Source organism: Sminthopsis crassicaudata, chromosome 5 (assembly GCF_048593235.1).
Source record: "Sminthopsis crassicaudata isolate SCR6 chromosome 5, ASM4859323v1, whole genome shotgun sequence".
In the NCBI taxonomy this organism is placed as follows: domain Eukaryota; kingdom Metazoa; phylum Chordata; class Mammalia; order Dasyuromorphia; family Dasyuridae; genus Sminthopsis; species Sminthopsis crassicaudata.
In genome coordinates, this window is record NC_133621.1 from 152,263,054 (window position 1) to 152,280,552 (window position 17,499).

The 17,499-nt window shown below is 30.5% G+C and overlaps 2 long non-coding RNA genes across 2 annotated transcripts; both read right to left on the reverse strand.

Moving 5' to 3' along the window:
- Positions 1-714: 714 nt before the first annotated feature.
- On the reverse strand, positions 715-6,946 carry LOC141542500 (uncharacterized). The gene is made up of 3 exons (XR_012482180.1): positions 6,805-6,946; positions 5,150-5,306; positions 715-796 (listed from the first exon to the last, which is right to left on the reverse strand). It is a non-coding gene; the product is annotated as an uncharacterized LOC141542500 (long non-coding RNA).
- A 1,377-nt stretch (positions 6,947-8,323) lies between these two features.
- On the reverse strand, positions 8,324-13,269 carry LOC141543344 (uncharacterized). Its single transcript, XR_012482415.1, has 3 exons — positions 13,185-13,269; positions 8,906-9,018; positions 8,324-8,463 (listed from the first exon to the last, which is right to left on the reverse strand). It is a non-coding gene; the product is annotated as an uncharacterized LOC141543344 (long non-coding RNA).
- Between the last annotated feature and the right edge of the window lie 4,230 nt (positions 13,270-17,499).

Consider the following 17,499-nt stretch of genomic DNA (forward strand, 5'->3'; position numbering starts at 1 on the left):
AATAATGAATACAAAATTAAAAGAATGTTAATTGTTTAGTTTATGGAGATTCAATTGAATGGAGAGCCCATTGGATTTGTCAGTATCAGTCCACATATCTTAAAGAAAAATTACAGAACAGTGAATTGAATTCAGAATTGAACAAGAAGAAAACTGAGATAGATTACATTTAGGAGATTATGCAGCATTTTCAATTAGACCAAGGTGCTGAGTTGAACAAAAACTCATCTTTTAAACACCAACAATCTTCTAGTTTTTCTGTATACCTGCAAGTTATAGAACATCACAATCTCCAAAGAATCAAAATTTGGAATCACACTGAGACAATGAAAAGATATGGTACATAAATAGACTAAAGTATATAGATTACTGCATGCACACAGTTGTAGGCAATACCCACTATAAAGAGCATAGAAATGGAGGTGTTTCAGATTATGTAATGAGAATGAAGGATAAGAAATGAAAAACTTGTTGCTATGAGAAAGAAAGCAAACATACAAAAAACTACAGGGAAGCCTTTAATAATTAGATAAATTCTCTATTGAGTATTCATGAAATGATAGAAACAAGATTTACATAGCATGAAAAAGCTTCTATGGTTTGAATCTACACCACTGGTGAAAGTGCCTATATCAAGAAGATAGCAGAACTGTTGAAATGTTTAAATAAAATAAATAAGCAGTCACTTACTTGATAATTCTGGGATTCCTCCATCAGATACCCTTACAAAAAGAGTATATTTAAACTGCATCCCAGCAAAAACAAAATTATCATAATTCAGTGGATTAGGGCCAATCTGTCAGTAGGAAAAATATATATCAACAATTATTTTCTCCACTCATTGAAATGGGCTCTTTTATTATTGCAAAAATAGTCATTAACACAACTTAAGGAATCATTTTTTTTAAATGTTAAGTGGCAGCTAGGTGGCTCAGTGGATAGAGCATCAGCCCTGAAATTAGGAGGATCTGAGTTCAAATGTGGCCTCAGACACTTAACACTTCCTAATTGTGTGACGCTGAATAAGTCACTTAATCCCAATTATCAAGAAAAAAAAATACTATAGGTTGAATATGCTGGGAGGGCTAATGTCTCTTTTAATCCATATGTATCATATATTATGAAGAGCTGAAGATGCAGTATAGAATAAAATAAGATGAGAGATGTCACACCTGGCAGCAGAACCTTTGAAAAATGACAAAAAAGTTATTGAACACAAATAGTACAAGATAGGTACAGCAGCAGGAGATGAGAGAGTAAGAGCAGATCCACATACTTTTTCAGTTCTGGACAAACAGAGTAGATTCACACTTGGACACATGATAAGAATATCTGATGGTGGCCCAGAATGACAAAGCATGGATAGAAAAGAAAATCCCATGGCAGGGAACCAAAAACCAAGAACAGTGGTGAATTATGAGGAGGACCATAACTATGACTTGTTCCTTTCTTGTTTCTTTGGGATTCTTGTACAACTTTTAAAATTTTCTAAGAAATAATGATAATCTTGACAAAACAATACAGGAAATAATCCAAGAAAACTGAGTGATAGAATATGAGTAGAAAGTAGAATTGAAATTGAAATTTAAAAAATCCTCCAATCACTACCTCAAAGAGATCATTTGTGGGAAATACACAGGAATGTTTTGTCAAATTTTGAAACCCCCAGATCAAAGAAAAAAATTTGCAAGAAAAATAAGAACAACAACAACAACAAAAAAAATTCAAATACACCGGAGCTACAAATAGTATTGTACAAAACTTATCAGCACCTCCTGTAAAAGATCACAGTTCCTGGAATCATATCTACTGAAAAATCAAAAGAACTAGACCTGTGGTCAAAAATATCACATCCTAGAAAAATTATCTAAAACTTTGAATAAAAAATGGATCTTCAATGAACTTGCAGATTTTTAGAACTTTCTGTCAACAAAACCTGAACTCAGCATAAAATTTTACATAAAAGAATTACTTATAGGATAAAATTTAAGGAATTTAATATTGGACAAATTATTTATGTTTTTAAAGGAAAATGCACACTATATATTTAAGATTTGCATCAATAATAGGGTAGTTCAAAAGAAAGATTGTAGAGTCAAGGTAAAAATAATCATCTTATACAAATAAGATACAGAGGAAGAATAGACACAGAGGCATTAGAAAGGAGAAGAGGACTTGTAGTTCTGAAAACTATTCACATCAGGAATGGTCAACATTACATATATACCGTGAAGGATATAACACTCTTCAAAATCTATAAAGAAAAAAAGGGAAGAGTGATGGGTGGGTGGAGAAGCAAAGGCTGAGAGAAGAAGACAAGAAAGGGATCCTTGGTTGTGAGGAGGTTAAGTAATAGCAAGGCAAGTTATGGAGCAGAATTTAATTAAAGAGTCATCAGGAAGAGGAAAGACATGTGTGTATGTATGTAAGAGGGGCAAGTGTGGGTATGAATGTGTGTATGTATGTATCCACATATGTAGATATGTAGCATATCTACATATGAATACATAAATATATATTTTCTTAACTGTAGGGGGGGAGTGGGGAGAAAGGGGGAAAATAATAAAGTAAATAGGGTGCACAGCAGAGAACCAAACAATAATTTATAAAGAAGTAAAGGAAAAAATGGACATTCATGAATATAATTTCTATTGACATATACACTTTCTTGATCTATAATTTGCTTTTATATAGTTTAAATTTTCCCTGATTTTCTGCTGGGCACATGACAATATTCTCTTTTTATTTTGCTTTATTTTGTTTTGTATTTCATTTACGTTTGTCTTTTCTTCTTATTTTTAAAATAAAATAAATTTTAAAAAAGAAATGGTGACAATCAAAATCATTGCTTTGCTTTTTTAGTTCCTATTTCTTAGAGTCAAGAACTTGTTTAAATAGGTGAGGTTAAAGCATTTTTAACTGTATGCAGGTTCTTCTTATTTTATCCCTTAATCTGTGGTTAATCTGAAATTTGTGTTCAATCAGTGTTCTGGACAAATTTGAGAAATGCAAAGATTTCTAGACAAATTTTTACTAAATGTCTAATGAAAGAAGATGAAAGAGTAGAATGGAGTAGACCCAAATTATAACTATGTGAGGAAATGTAAATGAGAATGATTGAACTGAATACTGATTAGAACTTCAAGCATCTCATAAAATTTATGATGTTTTATGTATCAGAATTAACTGATTTAAATTTAAACTGTTATTAATCAAGCTTAGATATTTATATTTATGTTCAATTTGCTAATAAAATATTTCTATTTATTAAATTCCCAGGAGAAAAATGCCCTTTTTACCCACTTTACATTTATAAGAATACATCACAACTATTCTTCCAAATTACATATGAGGAATTTTGGGGAAAGAAAGAAAATTAAGACAGAACCAAGTATTAGAAAGAGAGCCATGGAAATTTACACTATATATTGATGATGAACCTTTTTCTATATTCAGACTAAATGATATTTGAGGTCCTTTCCAGCTCAGAATATACAGGGCTATCATCCTACTATTAATTTTACCTAAAGATACAATTCTATGAGTCAAGTAGTTCAAGTATCAATATTACTTCTTTATTGATAAGCACATTACTATTAAACTGATAAAATCAAAAACAATGTGAGGTAAACCTCCTAACTACAACTCTGGTTCACTTTCTACTTTGCCATGCCACCTCTCAGAAACAAAATATCAGAAAAAAAAACATATGTTTATAATTAAAAGGTTTCTTAAATATCCACATAGAGCTTCATGTTTTGTTGGTAAGGAACTCAACCTCAGAGAGATTAAATACTTTTCATGCACATAACATTTCATTCATTTCATTATAAAATAAATTTTCAGTTGTAACATTTTTCATTTTTATGAAATTCAAAAACCTAAATAAATTTTTTATAAAGTTATATTTACTGAAATATAATTCTTATTGCTCTATTGAATGTTACTTATTTTTTTTCTAGAGTTTATCAATTTAAGTTCATTGGAAAGATTTCTCTAGAAAGGGTTGAAAAAGAAACATAAATAGGAAAAAATAGAAGAAGGAAACAATATAGGAGTCAAGATGAGAGATGAAGATAACCCGAACTTCCCTGGTTTCATGTAGAGTGAAAAAAAGGCAGGGATGTGAAAGATAGCTTGGAAGTACAATAGATAGCAAAAGAATGAATTGCAAAGTGAAAGAAGGCAAAAAATGTCCTGAGTAGAACTTAATAAACTTAAATGCACCATGTATTTAAATTATGACACTTTCTATTTATTATATTATTGAATACAATCACTAATATCATTCATTACTAGTGTATAACTATGTATAATCATTATCATATATTAATTTATTAATGCAATTATTATTGAATACAATCCTATGTTGTTAGGCATGCTTTGTTTTTTAAAAGATCCATGGCATCACAATAGTAAGGATTAGAGATATCTTCACTTAAATGAGAATTGGATTTAAGTGAGGTAGTTACACAAAACAGTCTCACTCTTTCTTCCACAGACACTGATGCACAGTAGCAGGACAAAGATTAGTATGATTGTCAGTGGTTTGGGAGGCAGTAAATAACTTTGGCATATTTAATGACTGACCTAACTCTAAGTGCCCTATGGTGCTTCCTTAAGCCACCTTCATGGTTGTTAGAACAAGTAGTTCTTGTCCACCTATTAGATGGAGAAAAGTCTTAACAATGCTTAGAAAAGGCATTCCTGAGATCATCAATGGGTTTATAGCCTGTTGCTACCTTCAACCTGTTTTGTGCTTCGATAGTTTTTACTGATATAGCCTATACACATGTTATTGTGTCTTGGAGCTGCAAGCCAGAGCGCATTCATTAATTCACAAAAGCACATTCATTGCTGGTGATCATTGTAATGATGTTTTGTGAATTAATTCTTTCCCAAATTAAAAAAAAAATCATTAGAGAATAATTTATTCTAATGGTGTTCCAATAATTTAAAAATGCATTCCAACAATAATACTGGAATATCTGTTGGTGATCTGATGTTCATTTGAAAGCATGAGAACATATTCTGCTATCAAATATTTAAACTGTTAAAATTCATTAAAATTTTGTAGTAATAAAAATCCAACTTCTTAATCTAAGGAACTCTCGATGTCATTATCTGGGAGTAGTTTTAAAATACTTACTTTTATTTCATTGTTGGTAAGGGTAAATGTTTCATTTGAAAATGTATCCACGATCAAGTGATAAGTGATGTTATTATTGGGATCTGTTCCATCTTTATCAGTACAAACTAAAGACACCAAGTGAGTTTCAACAGGAATATTTTCAGGAAGTTCAATTCTACATTAAGGCAACATGGATAAAGAAAGACATTATTAACATTACAGCCTACATTCCTTCAAGTGAAAACATACATTCATAAATATTATTTGAAACAATGTATTCAAATTCAAATTTCAAATGTATTATTTCTCTCCCTCTATACTGAGGAATTTTCCTTAAAAAAGTTTTGTGCTAATATATTATCATGATATTGCTATGGTCTTGACCTCTCAAAGGCTGTATCAGCAAAACACAATCTCTGGAAGATTTTAGCAAAATGTAAAAGCTTTAAATATAGATCTACTTAATGACCATATCCACTAACCAAGAAACAGTATGTAGAATAGAGACATTTTTCTCATCATTAATAGTTGTAAAATTAAGTGATGAATTAAATAGCTTGAGCACAGAATGCAAATAAAAAATGGGTGAACCAGGAAAGTTCAGTATTCATTGGAACCTTTTCTAAAAGTAGTCGTTATCTAGTTCTTTAAATCTAGTTCTATAATTTTATATTTGTTTTTTTAAAGGAAGGAAAGAACAATAAACTGTAATGAAATTATCTTTTCTCACATTATCTTTCTATCTCTTTTTTCTATTTCACATTCAAGGCATTCTATAATATAATGATTCTTTACTTTTCCCTTCTAATTGTTGTTTTGCTACACATAACAAATCAACCATCCTATTTTCTGTCTCCTAAATACAAATTACATCCTCAAATTGCTATAGTTTCAGTAATTGATCTCTATAAGTAGAATGTCCTATCTGTCCCATTGTCTAATGAATTGTTTACCTTTCCCCAAAGTCCAATTCAAAAGTCAACTCTTCTAGAACACTTCCCCTCTCTTATCCCCAATTGTTTATGGTTTTTATCTCAAAGATTACATAATATTTGGTTTTATATTTCTCTGATACATTTATCTAACAAGATTGTGTTCAAATCCTCTCTTTGTTATTTATTACCTATATGATCTTGAGCAAATTGCTTTACATCATGTGGTACCAGTTTCCTCAAGAGCAACATGAGACAGTTGAACCAAATGATCTTAAAAATTCTTTATAGAACTAAATCACATAAAAAACACCTCCAATCTCTTATATACCTTCAAGAATTTGGGCATAAACTTTCTCATGCTAAAAGTCTTAGAGCTAAAAGTTGAAGTTATATTGAATTGAAATAGCAAGTGTTGTTTTTTAAATTTTATAAGTATTTTATACTTCTTGCTTCCAAAGCTGAATGATCATCCTAGAAAAAGATGCTCTACATACATTTGTTGCAGTTCTAAAGTTTGTGATTCCATGAGTCTATAAGAAAAACCACTGGGCTCCAAAAGCAAAGAGACAAAGGACTTTGATGTTCTGGGAATATAGGAGAGAAGAAGAGAAAGGATATTCCTTCCAGGACTTGAAGAATATGATGTTTGCCTTTTGATTTGCTTCTTCCTTTCTCCACTCTCCCCTCCTATTTGATCCATAAACATTAGGGAAGATTTCTATGCATATTGCAACTTACACATAATGGTCCTGAGTACACTGGGGTGGGTTATCATTTACATCCTGTAAAATTATGGTTAGTGTGCCAGTGATGGAATGTGTCCGATCACTGTCATAAGCTCTGATTTTCAATATCCAAGAATGTGGAATATCAGGGTCTTCATAATCCAATGGTTGTGAAATTGTGATCACTCCAGAATCTAAAAGCCAAAAAAAAAAATTAGAGAAAAAGAAATACAAAAAGATGCAAGGGTATTTTATAATTCTAAAGACCTTTGGGTTCAAGGATTAATACAATAGCCCATATCAAATATATGATGTTTTTATTTGATATATATTTTCTTTAGTTCAATGACAAAACATGAAATATAATAATATACATGTATATTTCATCACTTTTCTTTTTTCCCTTGAGGCAATTGGGGTTAAGTGACTTAACCAGGGTCACACAGGTAGGAAGTGTTAAGTATCTGAGAACAAATTTGAATTCAGGTCCTTCTGACTTCAGAGCTGGTGCTCTATCCAACCTAGTTGCCTTCATCACTTTTCTTAAATGAATTTTCAAAAGTTATCTCAATAGACATAATTCTACTCTGGATATTTTGGAGAAAGTTTACAAAGTTACACTTTTATTTCATTTTCTAGATTATCAAAGTCTTAAATGAAAGTTACTCTTTTTCCAAACAAAAAAACTTTATATAGCTTATATCTCATCAGCTACTTATAAACAGGACTAGATTGAGATTTATCTAAAAATACCAGCCCTTTTACTAAACTAAAGCCCTTTACTAAATGGATTTAATGCTTCTTGGAGTCTCAGAAGCAAATCAGACTAAAAAAAAAATGAGGAAACTAGCACAAAGAGTTTAGGTGACTTGTCCAAGATCAAACAAGTAGAAAAGGGTCAAGCTAGCCTTGCTGAGACTCACTGATTTCAATATGAAGTTGGTAAGCACAACATTGTTAGAAATATCATTTATACATTTGTTATAGAGATATGTTATATGAATATACTGATTAATTTACATTTCTATTAATGAGAAAGGAGAAGAAGAGAAAGGGAACATGAAGGAGGGGAAAAGGGGGAAAAGAGGAAGGAAGGGAGAGGGAGAAGAAGGGAGGAAATGAGAGAGGGAAGAAAGGGACAGAAACAGAGATTTAAAAAAAAGAGTTGAAGAGAGTGCCTAAATCTGTCTTTTGTCTTTGGAATCATACAAACATTAAGAATTATTATTTCTACTTCTCTCTAAGCTGTGGCAACTTCTAGATTCTTGGTCAGTCAAAGCTCTTTTTACACATAGTTTAGCATTTGAAGATTTAAGGTAGCTGCTGTGTGGAATCAAGAATGAAAAGAAACATGTTGTTGGACAAAAGGTTTCTTACTTCCTAAACTCATATTAAGTGTACATTGTTAGATGCCTATTTCCCAGAGTCCATAGATAGAATATTATTAGTTTTTTGTGGAATAATGACAAATACCTTTCATGTTATGTTTAATGGAAACATGAATAAAATGTATATTTGTGGCTTACCATCATTTATAGAAAACTGTTTAAAAGTTCTCACAAATTCATAATGAACAGAGTCTCCAATGTCTCTATCATTTGCAGTTAATTTGATTAGTTCTCTTCCAAGGGGTAGATTTTCATAAATATTTATAGGTGCATCTGGTAGATATCTATGGGGAAAGTTTTTTTTTAATATAATTCAAAATAAACAAAAAAGAAGTTTTACTTATTGAACAATAGATTTTAAAATTTAAATTATTTAGTTAAATTATATAACTTATTTAATTTCCATTCGCACTCTCATTTAGTCATTTTTCCTTTTTAAAAAATACAATAGAAAAATTAAAAGGATTTGCATTCTAATTTTATCCCTGAAAATGACCAGCTATATGGGCTAAAACATTTTAAGTAACTTGATCCAATCTCACTCATAAATAAAAATAGACAATGCTGTTTAACTCATAGAGATACTTTGTACATTACCTTTAACATTTTAAAGATAATGAATAATATAAATCAAGGCAACACATTCTATTTACATTATAGCATGGTATTTGGGGTAGGGGGTAAAAATGTTAGAATTTGCATACTTAGTCTTTTTCCAAAACTTACGCAAAGAGTGGAATCTCATCATTAACATTCTGGATGTTTACTGTGATGGTGCCAGTGCATGACTCGAGAGACATGTTTCCTCTGGTTCTGGCAGCAATCACTATCTGGAAATGCTAAAACAAATAAAAGAAGACAGTACATTTTTTATTCCCCCAAAATTGCAAATTAAATTTACTTCACATTTTTAAAGAATGTTTAGAAATCTAAGTTGAAGATAGTTTGAGACAACAGCATAGTCCAAAACTACTACTTATTTTTTTAGTCCTTTTATGGAGAATAGGAAGTTGACATTCGTCATGCTCTCCATATTCTTGTGAGTTTTGCTGCCTTATAAACATGATGAAATATAAAAATTTTGGTGTTTGGAATCTTGTATCTGAAGTAATATGTTAAGGTACCATTTAGATTAAAAAATTGTAATGAAAAAGCAATTACACTTCAATTTTTAAAGGAGAAGATCTAATTCATAATACCTTTCTTATTGTATTGGGAAATTTTTGAACAAAAGGAAGACATTTTTAAATTAAGAAAAAAACTGATGCAGGAGTTCATCATGCCAAATATAAATAAAGAACATTATCTTATCAAAATTGATATAAGTAAGCTTGAAAAATGAGCTTCATAATTACAGGTACTAATATACAACAAATGCTTGTAGAATTGGATCTGATTATAATTTGAATTGAATTTGATAGTTAATTGAATTGATTTAGCAATTAAAATTTATCTCAGAAAAAAATAATAAAATTTCAGATAATAATATTGGAATTATAAGTTCTAATTGCACATTTATTTAATAGAAAAATTTATTGAGCACCTTCCATTTATTCAACAATCATATAGTAAATACCTATTGTGTACTATTCTATGGTGAGGAAGATTCACCCTCTAGAAATATCAAAGGTTCCTTTCTTCATAAAGTTTATGGTGGAACAAGAGAGATCAACCTCATATTGAACAAAAATTCTTAAAATAAAAAAATGTCTCTGCTTTTGTGGAATCTATAATCACAGTAAAAGACTTGGCAATCTAACACACACACACACACACACACACACACACACACACACACACACACACATATATATATATGCACATAATCAGTTTTGTTATTTGTTTAGAATATATAAATTTAAATCTTACAATTCAAAAAACTGGAAAAAATACTAATATGTTAAAAAAAATCTGTGCTGAAAACACAGGATGTCTAATCTAAAAAAATATACTAAGATTACTGATCATTTTGTTACACGGTTATTATGGCATTGATTAAAAGAGGTCTAATGAACAAAACTGCACATCATATGTATACTGACAGTGATATAACTATTAACTCTTTAATGATCAAATATTTGAAAAATGCATTTATTCACTGAAGCAACAGTTAGTGTCTGTTATGTGCTGATTTATAATTCATGCTACTTCTTAAGATGAAAAATAAGATGAATACCTGTCCAAAAAAAAGAAAAAAATTAAGTCTGTTTAAAAATGATGATAGATGTTTTCTCCACATTTAATTTTCTTTTGCTAGCTTGCCTGACAAATAATTTAATAGGATGGATATATAGAGAAAAAGTTTTACAAGGGTTATTTACTCCTTCAAGCCTGTAGGAAAGAAACTATTCTGCAAGCATGGACTACATCAAACAAATAAGAAAAGACAAGATATGATGAGGTATACTTGGCAAATGTAACTGAACTCTGATTTGACAAACATACTACTGGTAAATATAAGTTCTAAGCAGTTCAGAGACAGATACAAATTGCCTAGACATCAGATCAGAGAAAGAAAAACATTTCTCAAAGTGTGACAATGGAACACTGAACACATCTGTGTTAAATGAAAAATATAGATATTAATCTTATTCTACTTATTAAGCTTTCTGACATGGTTAAATATGAAAAAATATGAAGTGAAACAAATTAATTTTGCTAAAAATGATACTAATTTGTCCACTCTAGTTAGAACTAACAACCTGATCCCAAGCCATGAATTTATGAGTTCCAACAACATTTTTCAAACCTCAGAGAATTCTGTGCCCAAATTATTTTGAGAAACTCTGGCCTTGAAGATTACTTACAAAAAAAAATGGAATTTAGCATTTAATAACAAATTTTAAAAACCTTTCCTAATAATTCTCTCTCACCTCATTCTTAATAAATAAAAAAACAGTTTTGAAGTAGGTATATTGATCTAAGAACTATCATATCTAAACATAGTAGTTCACTACAGGAAGCAGTTTACCTCTTGCTAAAAATCTAAGAGTCAAAATTCACACATATGACTTCAATTCAGGCCATTTGAGGGGGGTGGGGTGAGGAAGACAAGGGAGGGAAGAGGGAACATGTACAATTAAGAAACATCATGAGTTCAGTTCTGGTGACCATCTTACCCTGCTTTTCAACAGTTCAAGAATCTAATTTGGTTACCATAAGGTATAGAAGTACAAACTACACTTTCGTGAAAAATCGCAATAAAACCCATCCATCCTCAAACTTTAAGTAGTGTGGAAAATTTTTAGGATATAGTACCAAATAATTTTACTAGACAGAATTTCTCAGTTTCTCTTCTGAAATTTATTTTAAATTAAAAATAAAATAATATATCACATTCATATGACATTTTAAGATTACATCATTACCTTAACATTATAACATTATTGTACTTAATTTTCAAAACAAGGCTATGCAATAGTGAAAGAGAATTGGAATCAAGTTTGAATGTGGGCTAAGCCACTTATTGGGTAAAGCATTAAACCCCATGGGTCTCAGTTTTCTCATTTGTAAAATGAGTGATATGGATATAATAATCTCTTAAAGTTGTTTCAGTTCTAAATCTATATGTCTATGATCCCCATTTTATAATTAGAAAACCTGACAGCCAGAGAACTTCCATAATATACCTAAAGTTACAATACCAAAAAAAAAGTAGATCTACAACTTCAATCTAGATCTTCTGAATTCGAGCCAAAAACACTTTCCTCTAGACCATATGATATACATACCCACTCCATCCCTAAAACAAAGAAAAAGTAGAAGCTGTACAATAGAAAATTTATGGTTATATTTATCTTGTGAGAAAAGGTATATTGGGTTCAAAATAATTGAGAATTAAATTATCTCATTAAAGAAATAACAGCATCACTGTTATTTGGATATTTGAAATTATAATGGACCAAGAGACAATGGATAAACTGAATGATTTATTATAGTGTTCTGCTCCTTTGTACTTCATTCTTCTTTCCAAACATTAACTAATTTAAATTTTATCATGGGTTTTAAAATATAGGCCAGATCTCCATAGTAAATCAAAGCCTTGTTGAATAAATTCTCCTGATAATTCAATAAAATAAAAAATAATATTTAATTGTTCTAAATGCTGCCTCGTATTTTTCATGACTATGGACACACAAAAAAACCTCTGAAATAATGTTAATAAAATTTAGGAGATAAACATTAAGATGGTTACTTTCTACTTGTCCAGAAAATTAATAATAATGTTCCTAATCTTAAGTGAATTTTCAAATAGAGAAAGAAAGAAAATGACAGAGAGCAAGAGAGAGAGAGAGAGAGAGAGAGAGAGAGAGAGAGAGAGAGAGAGAGAGAGAGAGAGAGAGAGAGGGTAATAGAGGAAGAAACAAAGATACAGAGACACAGAAGAGACAAACAAAAGATAATTGTGTAGAAGTACAGATAGACAGAAGATAAGCACTCTGACACTGAATTCAGAAAGTTCTAACTTCCAAATATTGAATCTGACACATGATGTACAACCATCAGCTCACTACATAATTTCTTATTTTCATGCAAAACTCTTTAAATCTATAAAGTGCAAAAGTTATCAATTATAATTCATGGAGTGAATTGCCATACAGATACTTCACCACACTATTGAAATTACAGATTTGGATCTTGTTCATATACTAATACTAATACATGCATATCTATCTATATATGTATATACATTTATACATTATAATGTGCAATATATATATGTATATATGTAAACATAAACACATCTAAATGTATACACATTCATACACAAAGCATAAATATGTACAAGTATATTATATACATATATATTGTAGAACCATCTGTTTATTTTTAATTTCAGTTGAAATATTCCTTTATAAGTGTTTGAGAGAAAGCATTCAGGAGGAAAATCATGTTGGATTTTAGAAGTGAGGGAGGAATTGCCTTCAAAAACATTATAAATATTAAAAAATTAGTAATATATATTTAGATATCCTTTGAGTGATATTTTTTCTTCAATTCTCACCTTAAGATTTGTTTCATAATCCAGACGAGGTTCAACAGTTTTAGAAAGAATGCCATTTGTTGAATCCAAAGCAAAGTAATCTGTGGCATTAACTGTGGAGCTTAATATTGAAAACTAGAAAAACAAATGGGTAATATTTCAGCAAAAGTCATGTTTTGAGTCCTGACATTGTTGAAAGAATCTTATTTGGCAAGAATTAAGCAAATTAATTCTGTGAAGACATTCCACAAAGCAAGCAGAACTTTCATTCAGTTCCAAACTTCAAAAACAATCTATACATGCTTTCAAACACATAGTTGAATGTATGTATCATTTAGTCTCAGTATCACAGTTTTTTGATGAATATGTACTATTTGTTGAATTATTAATTGAAATCTTAATGCTGAAATTTTAAGACTGAAAATAAAGAAATTTATTTCCTACTTCCTAACTCAAATAACCACCACATAAGGGAAAAGCACTGTGTCATTTGGAAGAAAATACCTGACTTTAGCTTTATATCAATTATCTGCACATCCAAAAGAAACTACAGTTTTGGACAAACACACTGTTTTTATGGGCATCAGCATCCTTCTACCCATAGCTTCTTTATCTGACTAGCTAACTTTTAAAGCAAACTTACTAAAATGGCCTGCCTGACTAAATAGAATCATGTGTGAAAATAATAATGATAATAACATCCTATTCTCTAGACTAGGATTGGGGAATCTTTATTCTGCCAAAGGCCATTTGGATATTTATAACATAATTCACACGCCATACAAAATTATCAACTTATAGGACTCAAGATGTGGGAGGTTGCTGTACCTAGATTTCAATTCATAATTATCTGCTTTTGCTTTGGCAGGGTCAGATCAAATAATGTTTTGTGCCTTATACAGCCTGTAGGCTGGATTTTATCCTCCCCTGATCTAGACCAAGGTAATATGTGTAAAATAAGAATAATTTTCACATTAATTTTTTTTTTAGCAAAACTCCTGATGTGAACAATAAAATAGTTATTTTCAATCTATTTCCCAACTTTTTGAGAGGAAATTGGCTTATGCTGTCCAGTCTATCACTGGGCAGATAAATTGGTTACTTTAAGATAAAATCTAATTAGAGATGCTTTTTTTTAAAGATTGACTTTCCTCTTTCCCTGTTGCCAAAGCTTTGTTGTCTTTTTCTTCCTTTGTCTGTTATTTGGGGGTGGAGGAGCCCCGGTGTGTTACTGGATGAGTCTTCCAAAGTAGGCAAGTTAAGTAAGTATTTGAATATCTTTACTGTCAAGACAGATTACACAGGGGGTAAGTGTGTGTGTGTGTGTGTGTGTGTGTGTGTGTGTGTGTGTGTGTATGTGTGTAGAATAGCTACATTTTCAGAGTAATGCTTCATTATAATCAATTTGCCATGTGCAAATGTTCTACTTATAGACTCAATTCTCTAGAGAGCTATACTTTAAGCTTCAGCTTTAACATCCTCACTTGGGAACCTAGAAGAGACAGACTAAAATACTCAAATAGATTCATGATTTCATTGGTATGGGTACTGCCTCCTTTGGGATAGAATGTAATCTTTCCATCCCTTCTCATTAAATCTGATTTTTGTATGTCCATATTTTTCTTTAAACCTTCCATAAAGGATCTACTCCAAGCACTTGAAGTTTTAGGTTCTTTTTCTTATATTAGGTATGCTATATGGGCTATTCATCTATTATCTTTAACCCTTCTTTTAAATTCTATCTACAATCTTTCCATATACACTTGTCTTGGTGATAGTCGTTATACTATAAATTGCAACATAGTCAGGAGAAGGTGGTAACCAAATTTAGGAAAGAGTTGGGTTTAAATGCCTAATGCGGCACTTATTAACAATTCTGAGACCATGATGAATTCACTCCTTAACATTTCTAAGTTCATTTTCCCCACCTGTAAAATGGGAATAATAATACCTCACAAAATTTTAGAAAAAAAATCAATTTAAGCAATGCACATAAATCACTTTATAAATCTTGAAATACTATATAAATGCCCAATATTATTTTTCTACACATCACATAGTTGGTAATATGCCATAGACTTCTTGGTACCACTATTCATCATTCCTTTGAGTCCTTTGCATTTTAAATTCTTTGCTCATGATTCATACTCATAAACTACCTCTAGAAGAATGTTAGTGTTTAAAGAAAAGATGAGCATTTCAAGAAAGTTGAAATCATGTACTTGCTTGGCAGTTTCCTTAAAGCAATCTACCTTGATTTGCTCTTTCTATTCAGTTATGTATCCAACTAATTTTCCAATTGCAGTATTATGCAAATGAATTTATCTTAATAGACCTATTCAAAGGACTACTCTTTCAACAGAATATCATTAATTGGGCAATATACATTTTAACATAATTTGTTTGTTTCAGAGTGGATTGCTAAACATTTCTTAAATAGCAATGAATTATACTCAGAAGGACCTTTGACATTGTAGCACTTGATACAAATGGCACAATGACATTTATTATGGGCTGTAAATGGAGAACCTTGTCATTCATAGAGAATATTTCTATTTTGATTATGTAAAACATGGCTTCCATGATACTTATTAATTACTTAAATGAAGGTTGCTTGATGTTACAATCAAGTAGGTGACACAGAAAAAAAAAAAAACAAACTGTAGTTAGCATTGGTCATAAAATCATTTATATTCTTAAAGATTTGAAAAGCAATTACTTTAAGAAAAGTTTTTATGTAATATTTTGCTTTACTATATAAAAATTATTCTGAAAACCAATGAAAAAAGCAGAATAATCTTAAAGTTACTTTGTCTATTTCTTTTTTTAATTTCTGAAAATGTAGCTGGCTAGAAAATCACTAATAAAAGTCTTCTTGTTTCCTTCTCATGTTTTTATTATATACTAGTATTGCCTGCATAAATCATTCCATAAAAATCTTGTCTTCCCCCCACACCCACCCCAGCACTTGAGAAAACATCAGCAACTACAGATCATTTTCTTTTACATTCTCACAATGCAAGGTTTTATCTTGAGTTCAGCAAAACTATACTATATAAAACGCTCACAGCTACATTTCCTGACCTTTGCAAAAAAGAAAGACTAGAGAATTTTCTTCCTTCTTCCTATGGGATGTTTGTTCATTATAACTTCATAGCATTTCTTTTCCTTTTTTGCTTCTTTCTTTTTCTCCTTTCTTCTTTCCTTTTTTTTTCTTTCTTACATTTTTGTTGAGTAATAATATAAGTCATTCACTATCTCCTGTTATTTTTATCAATAATGGATTGCAAATCAAGTCATACTCCAAATCCATGGACTTGCTGATCATAAATCTCTACTTGAAAAGGAGATCAAGTGTATGGCTCAGTGGTTTCCAGCATTTTCTGTTCTTATCAGTGTGACAATTGATTTTCATTGCTTAAACTTATTCCAAAAAATAGTAACTTTTGTCATTTTTTTTCTTTTGTTCATGTCCTATTCTTTAGAATTAACAGATGATTTAAACAGGTTGGGTTTCAGCAGATATTACTATACACAATGTCTTCTCATCTTTACATTTCCATTTACTGTGATACTAATTTCAATGTTTCCTTGACCAGTGGATAATCTTACTCCACATGAACAAAGAATTCTCAAATTATTCCTAAATTGGTCACTACTATTTTTCTGTTTATAAGATACAGTCTTTGTTTTTATTTTTGCTTTGACATTATTTAGTGCTCATCATGACCAGTAATGCGATACAGTGAGGTATTCCCCAAAGACAATATAATTTCATGTCTTGTAGTCATGCAACAAGAATAAGAATATTAGCATTAAAACACAGAATTTTTTCTTGGCAAAGTTTGGAGTCATTGAAAGAACTTTGCAATTTTCCAAAGACTAGTTCTCTCTCTCTCTCTTTTCATTTACATGTGTATGAATACATACATATATGTGTGTAATATCTGTCTAAAAGTATTTATAAATACTAAAAAGAAAAGAATCATGTGCATTTACATTCATATAACACACATTTACACACATATAAGTATCATTCAGAAGGAATTGTACAGCTGATAAGAATAGTCTATAATACATTGTAAAAATAATTACAAAAAAAGTAGAAGAAAGGATATTATCAAAGAAATGCCTGAACAAAAACAAAGGTCATGTGATGAAAATGAGGAATAACGAATGGAGAGCCATAGGCTCTACTTATACTTATACCCTTGCAATTTCTTGCATGTAGGGAAAAATCTTTGTAATGAAATTGTGAGGGGATGGGTTGGATGGGTTCCATATTGGAAAGTTAAAGGGTAAAATATATATTGTTGAGATGAAATCAGAAATATCA